We start from the raw sequence: 10,890 nt of genomic DNA on the forward strand, positions 1-10,890 counted from the left end.
GGGGAGTGAGGGGTAAAGGGTTTGGAAGTGATTTGGTCAAATTATATTGTTACATGGTATGAATATATGAATGTGTAACAAAAAATCTCATCGTTATGTACAACTATAATGCACCAATAAAAAATGTAGAAAGAGAAAAATATCCTTTATCAATTATCTTCATATACGTATCCTAAATCTTCCAATTCCATTTCTCTCTGAAGAGAATGGGGGAAAAAAAAGCCATGGCCCTTTGCTCCCACTCCTCAGTCATAGTTACTGCTTTGCCATGAATGCAGTTTGCTTATTTTTGCTTCCACACTAAATACAGGCACAAGGTCAACCTGGGATGCCCACCCTGGCTTTCCCAATCCCTGTCCTTGATGCTTTCAAAATACTGCTCCAACAGCTACTCAGAGGAAGCCCAGGGCAAACTGACCCTCCAATGGTCAACACAAAAGCACACAGGTAACCAGGCGATTGAGGAGAATCACCAGTGCCAAAGAGGAGTTAAGTTATGAACAAACAAAAGAGGAGCTGGGTTTCCTATGGGAAACCCTAAGAATGCCAGGAGGAAGAGCACTTTGGGGAAGTTCTCAGTGGAACTCTTGGAAAGATTCAAGAGGATATCTTGTCCATAAATCAAACGCAAATTGCCACTGAAAAGAGATCCATCTGTAAAGAGAAAAAGAATATCCTGACACGTTCAGAAAACTGGGGATCTAAGAACCTAACCCAGGAAGACAATAACAAGAAACACCAAGATGACAGTTCCTCCAAGTGCCTCAGTAGAACCGAGTCCAAATTAGAAAGGAAGTCAGAGGGCTCCATGGAAACACTATTCAGGAAGACGGTGAGTGACATTACATAAATCTTGAGATAAGGATCTCATCTGTCTACAGTCTGCTACCAATAAGATGGTGGTGTAAAAAATATTTTTTTCAACAGGAAGAGAATGGTCACTAGATATTCAGGGGCATCAAAGTACAAGAAAGTCAAGTTCTAAATATGAAGTAAGTTAGATTTTGAGCAGTTAATTGTGCATAAGAAATAGTGCTGAATCTTCTGAATTAGATCAAATTCATTTGGGTTTATATTGGGTGCTTGTCACACACATTTCTCTGTGTTGAGTGCATTTGTCTGATTTCTTTGTAGTGCTGGAGATTGAGGCTGGGGGCACTCAACTACTAAACCATTGTTGGGATTACAGGGTGTGCCAGTGTTTCTGGCTAACTGGAATAATTTTGGGGGGTACTAGGGACTGAACACAGATACTTAACCGCTAAGCCGCATCCTCAACCCTTTTTATTTTTTATTTTCAGACAGGGTCTTGCTAAGTTGCTTAGGGCCTCACCAAATTGGTTAGTCTAGCTTTAAACTTGGGATCCTCCTGCCTCAGTCTCTGAGCTGCTGGGATTGTGTGTCACCAATCCCTTTGTAAATTTGGTTTTTAAAGGAAACATCCTTTTCTGATAGCCTGCAGAGCTTTGCATTTTGGATACACCTGCCTATAGAATTTTTAGTTTCTCTGGGACAAGACTGAGTGTCTCCATCACTTTTGTTCTCTTGGTCCATCTCGGCCCAATCTGCAGCTGCCCTTACCTGGATCAAGAGGGCACCTGGGGCAGATTCAGCACCCCTTTGCTTCCCATACCCTTTCACAGATATCCTGTATGGAGCGAGGGACAAGGGACAGTAGCAGGTCTAAGCTTGGTTAAGCATGGTGTTGAGAACCCACAATAGAAACTTAAAGTTCTCTATACCAACTATTAGATTTCTGAAGTTGCATCAAGTAAAAATGAAAGGCCTGAGTACTTAAGTGTTGAATTAGTCCAATCACAAAAATAATCAAACAGCCGAAATAAACTCAGAGCCTCTTCCAGTGCATAGTAAGTAGTGTCTGCTTTGCGGTTCCTGCCACTATGCTCCTGGACTAAAGCAATGGGGCGGACTGATGATGTACTCCATCCCCCAAAATTGTGAACCCAAAGAAAGCTTTTCTCTGATAAATTACTTGTCTCAGGTATTTCATCATGGTGTTGGAAAACCCACTAATACGGATAGAAATGGAGGAAGGATTTTGTTTTCAAAGAGGTTGAAACCTGAGGGGCAGGGAGTGTTGCGAGTGCAGAGTAGTCAGTGCAGGGGAGTAAGTGCTTCAGGCTGCTTTCTCTGCCCCAGAATCTTGACCTTATCCTTGACTTGATCTCCAGGTCCTGCTTCAGCATCTTTATTCCAAAGAAACAAGACTTTTAAAAACATTTTCGTAGGCCCTGGCATGCTTACCCTGGGAAGGCAAATGCATTAGAATGCACCTACTTCCCAAATTAAGTAGACTTTTTTGGTAAATTTTTTTGATGGGATGTTATCTTGAATCATATGCAGTTGCCATTTAGCAAGGTCGAAAAATGGTCTGATATTAGCAATTTCATATTGTTCAATCTAATGACTTTGCTTTTGAAATTTGTTTGGCCGTAAGTGCTGCATTTAATTTACAATTTGCTGTGCTTTCTCAGCAGTCGTTATGGAATTTACATGAAATGAAAAACTCTAACCTACAGATTGTGATTAGAGATAATGACATTGTAAAGGTTCATGACTACTACAACATTTAAAAATTAACGGAGTTGACATAATGTGGCATCTATAAACATTGCGGTAAACATTAATTCCCTGGGCTCTCTGAGTTGTTTTCATTTTGGAGCTGCTGTAAGTCGGCTTCCCAGGCAGCAGTCTCTGAGACAGATCCGCTTGCCGCTTGCCGGAGGTTTATTGGGGAGCTACCTGGGTTAGCCCCCCGAGCGGGGAGGGAGGCGTGGCCTGCGCGCCTCCTCACTGTCCCCTGCAGCTCCACAGAAGGCTCCGCTCTAGGATGGCCCTTCATGTGGTCCCTGATGCAGGCTGCCCTGAGAAGGGGTGCAACCTTGGGTGAGGTGGCTGTGTGTAGGTGAGAGGAATTCCAGGGAGGGCTGTTAACCAACAACACTCCCAGCAGCTGGGGGTAGATCTTTCAGTCCTACTGTGGGGATCTGGAGGGCTAAGCACAGCATCCATAATTGCTGCCTATTTTTTTTTTTTTTTTTTAAGTTTCTGCTAGCCTCTCAGCACTGAATCTAAAGGAGCCAAGAGATCAAATCCCTGCTGTGAGGAGCTGATGGACTTGTGGCATCAGTTATGAAGGGAAAGGCTTTCAGATAACCTCTGGAGGGAACAGGAGGGTGCTGGGCGAGGTGAGGCTCACTAGTAGATGTCAAAGAGCACTACTGTAAAAAAGCCAGAAATCCCACCTGTTTCTCCACCTCCTATGGGGGAGGGGGTCAAGTTTACATCCCTGACGGGTAGGTCATGACCTCACTCGTGAATCTTGGAGAGGGTGCAGGGCCTGGTGACAGCCATCTCTCCCTCCAGTCTTAGGGCTCAGTTTAGCCATTTTAGTGACCTTCTGTGGCACTTTGAGGCTCACCTCAGTGGCTCCAAAGTGTAGCAAATTAGGGTCACAACTCTGTTGGAAGTGAGTTCCAAAACTATTTGGATTTCCATTAAGCCGTCTATGAATTTTCTCCTGTTTCTTTGCTTCATGTTCTGATTATTGGTGGGGACAGAGAGCAAAGATAAGATCCAAGACAGGCCAATTTTATAAAAAAATCATACCTATTTTTCCTTCCCCTCTCTCACAACCCTGTGCAGGCATGTTTATGACCAGGACGCTGTACTGCATTACTAAGCTGCGGGCAGCAACTCTCAGAAGGAAAGAGAAAAGGGGTAGCAGAGCCCCAAATTAGAAAACCGACAGCTTAATCATAAGGACCCCTGTGCCTGCTTTGCAGCGTATATACTAAAATTGCAACTATGCATACAGTGGTGTGGCCCCTGTGCAAGGATGACATGGAAATTTGGGATGCATTCCTTATTTTTGATTCATAGCAATGATAATTGCACAATGAGACTGTATCTGAGGCCACCAAATTGTACACTTAAAATGCCTAAAACGGTAAATCTTATGTTACATATGCTTTATCACAGTTTTTACTTTAAAAGTAAAGAAACACAGCCTTAAGGGATGGAGAGCTGAAGACATTATAGATAGAAAGTAGCAAGTTATGAAGTAAAAGTCACACAATTAATGAAATAAATTATAGGCAAATGAAAAAACAAATCTTAAAATTCAAATGCAAGCTCTCACACATGGTATATACCCTGATACAAGTTCAGAGTAATGGAAAGAGCAATCTCAGATATCCCCTGGGTTCAAAGCCCAACTGTGCTACTTACTAACTGTGTCACCTTGGATAAGACACCTAAGCTCTCTGAACCTGTTTCCTTATGTATAAAACGAAAGCAGCGACATCAGATTCACAGATTTATTTTAAGAATTAAACAAGATATCACAGACATTTAGCATCATCACCGGCTCCTAGTAGACCCTCTCCTCATGTGTTTTCTTCCTGTTTCTGCATTAAAAGTTTACAAATGCAATATCTTGTGGGACACAGAAACTAACTTGGAAAACTGTAAGGATAAAATAAAAAAACAAAAAAATTCAGAAACAGTTTGGGGGTAGTAGCTTCTGGCAGAGACAGGCCAGGTATAGCAAGAACACTAAATTATTGAAAAAGATTTAAAAATACTAGCTGTAGAGTACTGGCCTAACTGTTGTAATTAAGAAATCCTTGGATACCATGACTCTGGCAAGATAGAAGCCAGTTCTCCTCTGTATAAGATTTCAGAAATAAACTGCGAAGTCAGCAAGTGACTCCTCCACCCTCAACACAAGATTTTTGTCTTTGGGTCCAATGTGTTACTGTAGATCTGACCTCATCTGGGTAGCAGGGAGGCAGGGAGGCATGGGCATTTAAGGGCATAACTCAGAAATGGCCTAAGTCACCTCATTTCCACCCAATCTATGTAGGAAAGGAAAGTGGGAGAAGTGAACCCCAGTCGGGTAGGCATGACTTTAGCTGGGTTTCAGGATTCTGTTATTCAAGGTGGGCAGAACACGTGTTGCTGGAAAAAGAGCCATCCCTGTCATGACCCACATTTCTCTAGTCTACAACCACAGGCTTTCAAAGGAGTGCAGCCAACATAATCCCTCGAATGGAAGCACAGTTTCCTGCTTACTAATGTAGTCAATAAATACTTGCAGACGCCTTGCTAAGTGCTGGGCACCATTCAACTCGTTGCAAATACAGCAGACTGCAGCACAGATGAGGCTCCTGAGAAAGCCATGTTTGGCAGGGGGAGAAAGCAAACAATGCAAATTAGAGAAAACATGCAATACCAGTAAGTGCAAAGGTGGAAATGAAGATGGTGCAGGGGCAGGCGACTCCGTGGCTGCTTTCGTTGAGTGCTTAGGGTGGTTCTTCCTGAGGAAATGATGTGTATGTGAAAACCAGACATGACAGAGCGGCCTGGCATCTGAAGAGCATGAAGCCGCAAATACCAGTTGAGGGAAATGCGTGGTCAAAGTCCTGATGGTGTAAAGATCTTGCAGAGTTTGTGGTATGGAAGGACCCGTGTGGCTGAATTCAGTGGGAGATGAGAGAGAGGACACAAAAGGGACCAGAAGGCAGTCAGGAGCAGGCTTTGGAGGCTGGGGAAGCTTGTTCTCTGGCATTTCTCAGCACTGCACACATTGTTTCAAGGTAGGAGCCCAAATGAGTGATGGGTGAATAAACCAAGAGATAAAGACCTGAGGTTATTGACATTTACAGATCTCCTCTGCTCTGCGAAGGTTAGGATTGTTCTCTGCTCTTCCTATACACACCTCTCCCTCCTGTTTCTCAGAAACCTCTTACAAGATTGCTTTGTGTCTTTGATAGTGGATGTCCCCTTGTTAAAAATGACCTTTGGGAAGGAACTTGGGAAGGAGACAGGTATCTGAATAAAGTGATCACATCTGTTCTTTGGCTTTCTTTGCTCTGTTAAACAGCTCCAGTCCTCTTAATTCCTTATCCTGTGGTTTTGCAAATCTGGAACCTGCCTACCACCCTTGATTAGGGTCAAATTGGAGGAGGCAAAATAACAGTGAGTGACAGGATGGGATAGTAGTTCCGGCAGTAGCCTTTAGAACCAGACTACGTAGGTTTGAGAAAGGACTTAAAATGTCACCAAAATGAGGTCACAAAATTCTTTAGCTCAGGGAAACATAAGGCATGAGCCTGAAGCCAGCCAGGTCATCCTGGCCTAGCACAGCAAGTTTCTGCGGACTCCCTGACACCACAAAGATAATAAATAACCCAAGGAATACCCTTTTTCTGCTTGTGACAGTTCTTATCTGGAACGTATAGTGTAAGTGACTGCATGACCATGTCCCGCACTGTGCTGTTCTTTTTGACCAGAGCAGTTGTAACAACCAGTTTGCCGTCACCTTCCTTTTGTTCTTTTTTAAAATAATTTATAAACGCCCAGACCATCCCCCATTCTCCAGATGCCATCTTAGGAACACTTATTCTGGGCAACTAGAATTCGAGTTTTCTTCCTGGGTGCACATCCTCATGTGGGCTCGGGTGAACTCTGGGCTCTACCACTTTCATGCTGCAACTTCCTTTGGTTGACAGGTTTCAAACCCAGTTTGGCCAGTTATTATCTGGGTCACCCTGAGTTAGGTACTTAACCCGTTTGGTCTTCAGTTTACTTATCTGTGAAACAGTAGATAAGAATTGTCCATGATTGCAATCCCAAAAGATCTGAAATGAGGATTCTTAGTAACTCAGTTGAAGGTAAAACCTGACCTCAGGTGATCTAAAGCAATTCGGCAGGAAAACTTGACATGCGACTCTAATTTTATTTATTCTACTTTTTGTATTACTCTATTTTATTGCAGAAATATTAATGTATTTGATTAGGGGACAGCCCTAGACTTTGCTGGGGGAGTTATGAAATTTATAACCTATGAATCATACTTCTTAAAATCCGAATAATTCTGAATTCCAAAAATTATTGGGCCTCAAAGATTTCAGATAAGGGGCAAACTGTTAAACAGTACTTCCTTAAAACATGGCAGCAAGAAAGCAAAACTTCAGTTGTGATCATTGTACTAGCTCAAAATACCATGGGAGTAAGGAAGGTGCTTGGATGTCAAAGAGTCATCCCCCAAACACACATCTCACCATAGTGGGTGAGATGGCAAAATGTGGCTCAAATATATTGTTAGGTGGATTTGCAAGGCCTTGTGGGAGTGCTCCTCAGGGCAATGCCCCTCAGGGCAGTGCCACTGTGCTCTGGCCGTGGCCATCCACAGCCATTAGTTTCAGAGATGATTTCTGGTAAATGGGGACTCTTGGGTGCAAGCCGCAGAAGTCTACATGAGCTAGCTCAAGCCAAAGGATTCTCAAGGAACCCTAGGTCCAGAGGCAGCTAAGCCTTAGGGATGTTCTGGAACCAGAGATAAAAGCACCATGGAAATTTAAGAACTCCCTCACTCTGTCTCTCTTTTCTACTGTATGCAAATCCACTCCATCCATGCATCTGGCTGCAGAGTAGGTTCCTCTACTTTGTAATTCACTCTTTAGAAAATGACCACTGTCAGCAGCCCCAAGTCACATCTTCTCCACTTATGAGCACAGTCTGGCAGGGTTGGACTTCTGAGTCCAAATTTCAAACTCTCCAGGAAGAAGGACATTGGAATAAACTTTCTCATTCCCAGAGAGAAGAAATGTCATGAAGGAAGAACTCAGACACTATAGTTGGGCAGGATTGTTTAATTCTTTTATGCCTAATTCATCCAAGAGAACTCTCAGCAGTTTTTAACACTATGCAAAATGCACAAGATAAAAAGTGACCATCAAATTCAGCAGAAAGATCATTGATGATCATTTTGAGCAAGTACAAGGACAGCAGGGTCGAAGTAGTGGTACAGTGAATGTAAAGAAGGGGAGACAGGAGCTAAAGACGCCTCTCATGGACATTTAATTTAAGCTGAGGGGATGAGTGATGGATGTAATTAATTATTATTGTTCAAAATGATTTAAGTGGCTAAGGGGTGTGGCAGTGTGCAGGGACAAGATCACTTTGCCCAACATGACCTCTAACTCAGTAACTTTGTATGTGGGGAAAGGATAGGTAACTCCTGGTAGAATGCTGTGGGAGTAAAAATAATGAAGGGTAGAGAATGGAAGAGACCAAGAGTGTGTGTGTGTGTGTGTGTGTGTGTGTGTGTGTGTGTGTGTGTGTGGTGTGTTTGTGTAAGCTACTCAAAAGACATGGTGGTGATAGTAATAGTATGATTTGGATGTTGAATATCCCCCAAGGTCCATATATGAAAGCTTGGTCCCCAGGGTGGCACTGTCGGGAAGTGGTGGAACCTTTGGGAGGTGAGGTCTAGAGGGAGGTTGTTGATCACTGGGGGCTGCCCTTGGAAAGCAGTTCTTTGAGAGGGTTGTTCATGAAAGCCCAAGCCTGGCCTGTCCCAGTCCTTTCTCTACAGATGGCTTAGGATGTCATCTCTTACCTGCTCCCCAAGGACACTCCAGCCATTGCCATCTGCCATGTGTGCACCATAAGATGAGGCAGTCAAGGGGTGGTCCTCACCATGCTGGCCGTATGCCATTTGGACTTTTGAACACTATGAGCTAAATAAACCTCCTTTTCTTCATAAGTAGCTTATCTCAGGTGTATGGTTATAGTGATAAAAAGCTGACTAGTACAGTTTTAGACCCTTAACAGTCCTCTTTAAAGCCAGAAAGGTACAAAGTGATTGGGTAGATGGTCAGGCAGGGAGGAGAGATGTTTCTGATCCTATCCATCTGGGAAATGTTACAGAGGAGGAAGGTGAGAAAGGACCAGCAATAGTAGGAACTGTGGCCCCTGTTTTCAGCCCGTGGTCAGATTTTCTGGGGAGTAAAATCACACCTCGAAGCCTTACTTGCCAATCATGCTGCCATCAAAACCTAAGTAACCCCAGCTCAAGGTATCACCTGTGAGATGCAAGAACTGACAATGTAGTTACTGAAGAGATGTCTGCAGTTTCAGTAAAACCAGGCCTTGGTAGAAAGAACTGTGGACTAGTAGGCAGTACACCTGGGTTTGAATCATGGCCACTGAAAACTTGGGTACATCACTCACTCTTCTTGAACTTTGATGTTCTTATGTGTAAAACGAGAGTTGTACTCAATGATTTCTGTCGTTACTTCCTGCTCTAACTTGCTAAGATTCTCCTTGCCTTTTGAGCTTCTGGGTTCCAGAGCACTCCAGATCTTTACCACAAAGTACGTGTCTGGGAAAGGTGAAACCAGAGTAGCCAGCTGCATCGGTTTGCTAGGGCGAATCTCCACAGACTGGGTGACTTACACGGAGAAACTCATTGTAAAGCTTATCACAGTTCTGGAGCCTCTAAGCCCAGCATCGAGGTATCTCCACTGGGCCATGAGGGAGTCCGTTCCAGGCCTGCCCCCTGTTTTCGGGAGGTTTGCTGGCAATCTCTGGTGTTCCTTGACTTATGGATGCATCATCTGATCTTTGTTGTCATCTCCATGTGAGATTCTCCCTGTGCGTGTGTGTCTCTTGTGCTCCCATTTAAAAAAAAAAAAAAAATAGGACACCAGACCAGGTAGAGTGGCACACACCCAATCCCAGCAACTCTCTCTCACACACACATACACAAAGGGCAGCAGTCATATGGATTAGGGTCTGCTCTAATGTCCTCACTTATTTATTTATTTTTATTAGAGCATTATCATTAGACATAGTAATTGGCTCATTTTGACAAAATCACACATGCATGGAATTTGGTTTCAGTCCCCATTACCCTCTTTTCCCTCTCCTCCTTTCTCTCCCTATTCTTCTCTTCCTTTCTACTGATCTTCCTTTTGCTAGTTTATTTTTGATTGGATCTATGTACACAATAAAGGTGAAATTCCCTGTGGTATATTTATAGATGCACATAACGTGATTTTGTTAAATTCATTTTACATTTCTTCCCCTTTCTCATCCCTCCTCTCTCCTTTCTATTTTCTACTCCATTGATCTTCCCTATATCTTTATGATATCCCCTCCTCCCCTCCTTCTTCCTTTATTTTGCTCTAGCTTCCACATAGGAGAGAAAATATTTCACCCTTGATTTACTGAGTCAGATTTGTTTCAGTCAGCATGATGTTCTCTATTTCCATCCATTCACCAGCAAATGTCATAATTGCATTCTTCTTTATGACTGAGTAGAACTCCATTGTGTACAAATGCCACATTTCCTTGATCCATTCATCTATTGATGGGCAACAGGGCTGATTACATAATTTGGCCATTGTGAATTGTGCTGCTAGAAACATTGATGTGGCTGCATCCCTAGAGTATGCTGATTTTAGATCTTTTGGATGTGTAGCAAGGAGTGGGAGAACTGGGTTTTATGGTGGTTCCATTCCTAGGTGTTTGAGGAATCTCCACATTGCTCTCCAGGGTGGTTGTACTAGTCTGTAGTCCTACCAACAACGTGCAGGGGTACCTTTCCCCCACATCCTGGATAACATTTGTTATTATTTGTTTTCTTGATTAATTGCCATTCTAATTGGAATGAGATGAAATCTTAGTGTAGTTTTGATTTACATTTCTCTAATTGCTAAAGATATTGAACTTTTCCCCATATATTTGTTGACCATTTGTGTTTCTCCTTTTGGGAAATGTGTTTAGTTCTTTATTAATGGTCTCATTTTAATTCCATTATTTCTGTAAAGACCCTATTTCTCAATAAGGTCACATTCTGAGGTAGTGGGAGTTAGTACCTCCATATATCTTTTCTGGAAGACACAATTTGACCTATAATACCAGGTGTAAAGCCCTGGTTAAATATTTCTTCATGGAAGAAAGACCAAAAGTAGATTTGGGGATTTTTTTCAATTAGGCAATGTGTTTCTCTTATTTTTATGTAACACTCAGAGTTAAGTTTATCTCTGTTCTTGCTTGTTCCCTTTGTTGTGTCTC

General features: G+C 42.8%; 1 pseudogene; it reads left to right on the top strand.

Annotated features, from left to right (window-relative positions):
• Window positions 1-3,793: 3,793 nt before the first annotated feature.
• On the top strand, window positions 3,794-3,894 carry LOC124991996 (uncharacterized; annotated as a pseudogene).
• Window positions 3,895-10,890: the final 6,996 nt, after the last annotated feature.

Source organism: Sciurus carolinensis, chromosome 8 (assembly GCF_902686445.1).
Source record: "Sciurus carolinensis chromosome 8, mSciCar1.2, whole genome shotgun sequence".
Classification (NCBI taxonomy): Eukaryota; Metazoa; Chordata; class Mammalia; order Rodentia; family Sciuridae; genus Sciurus; species Sciurus carolinensis.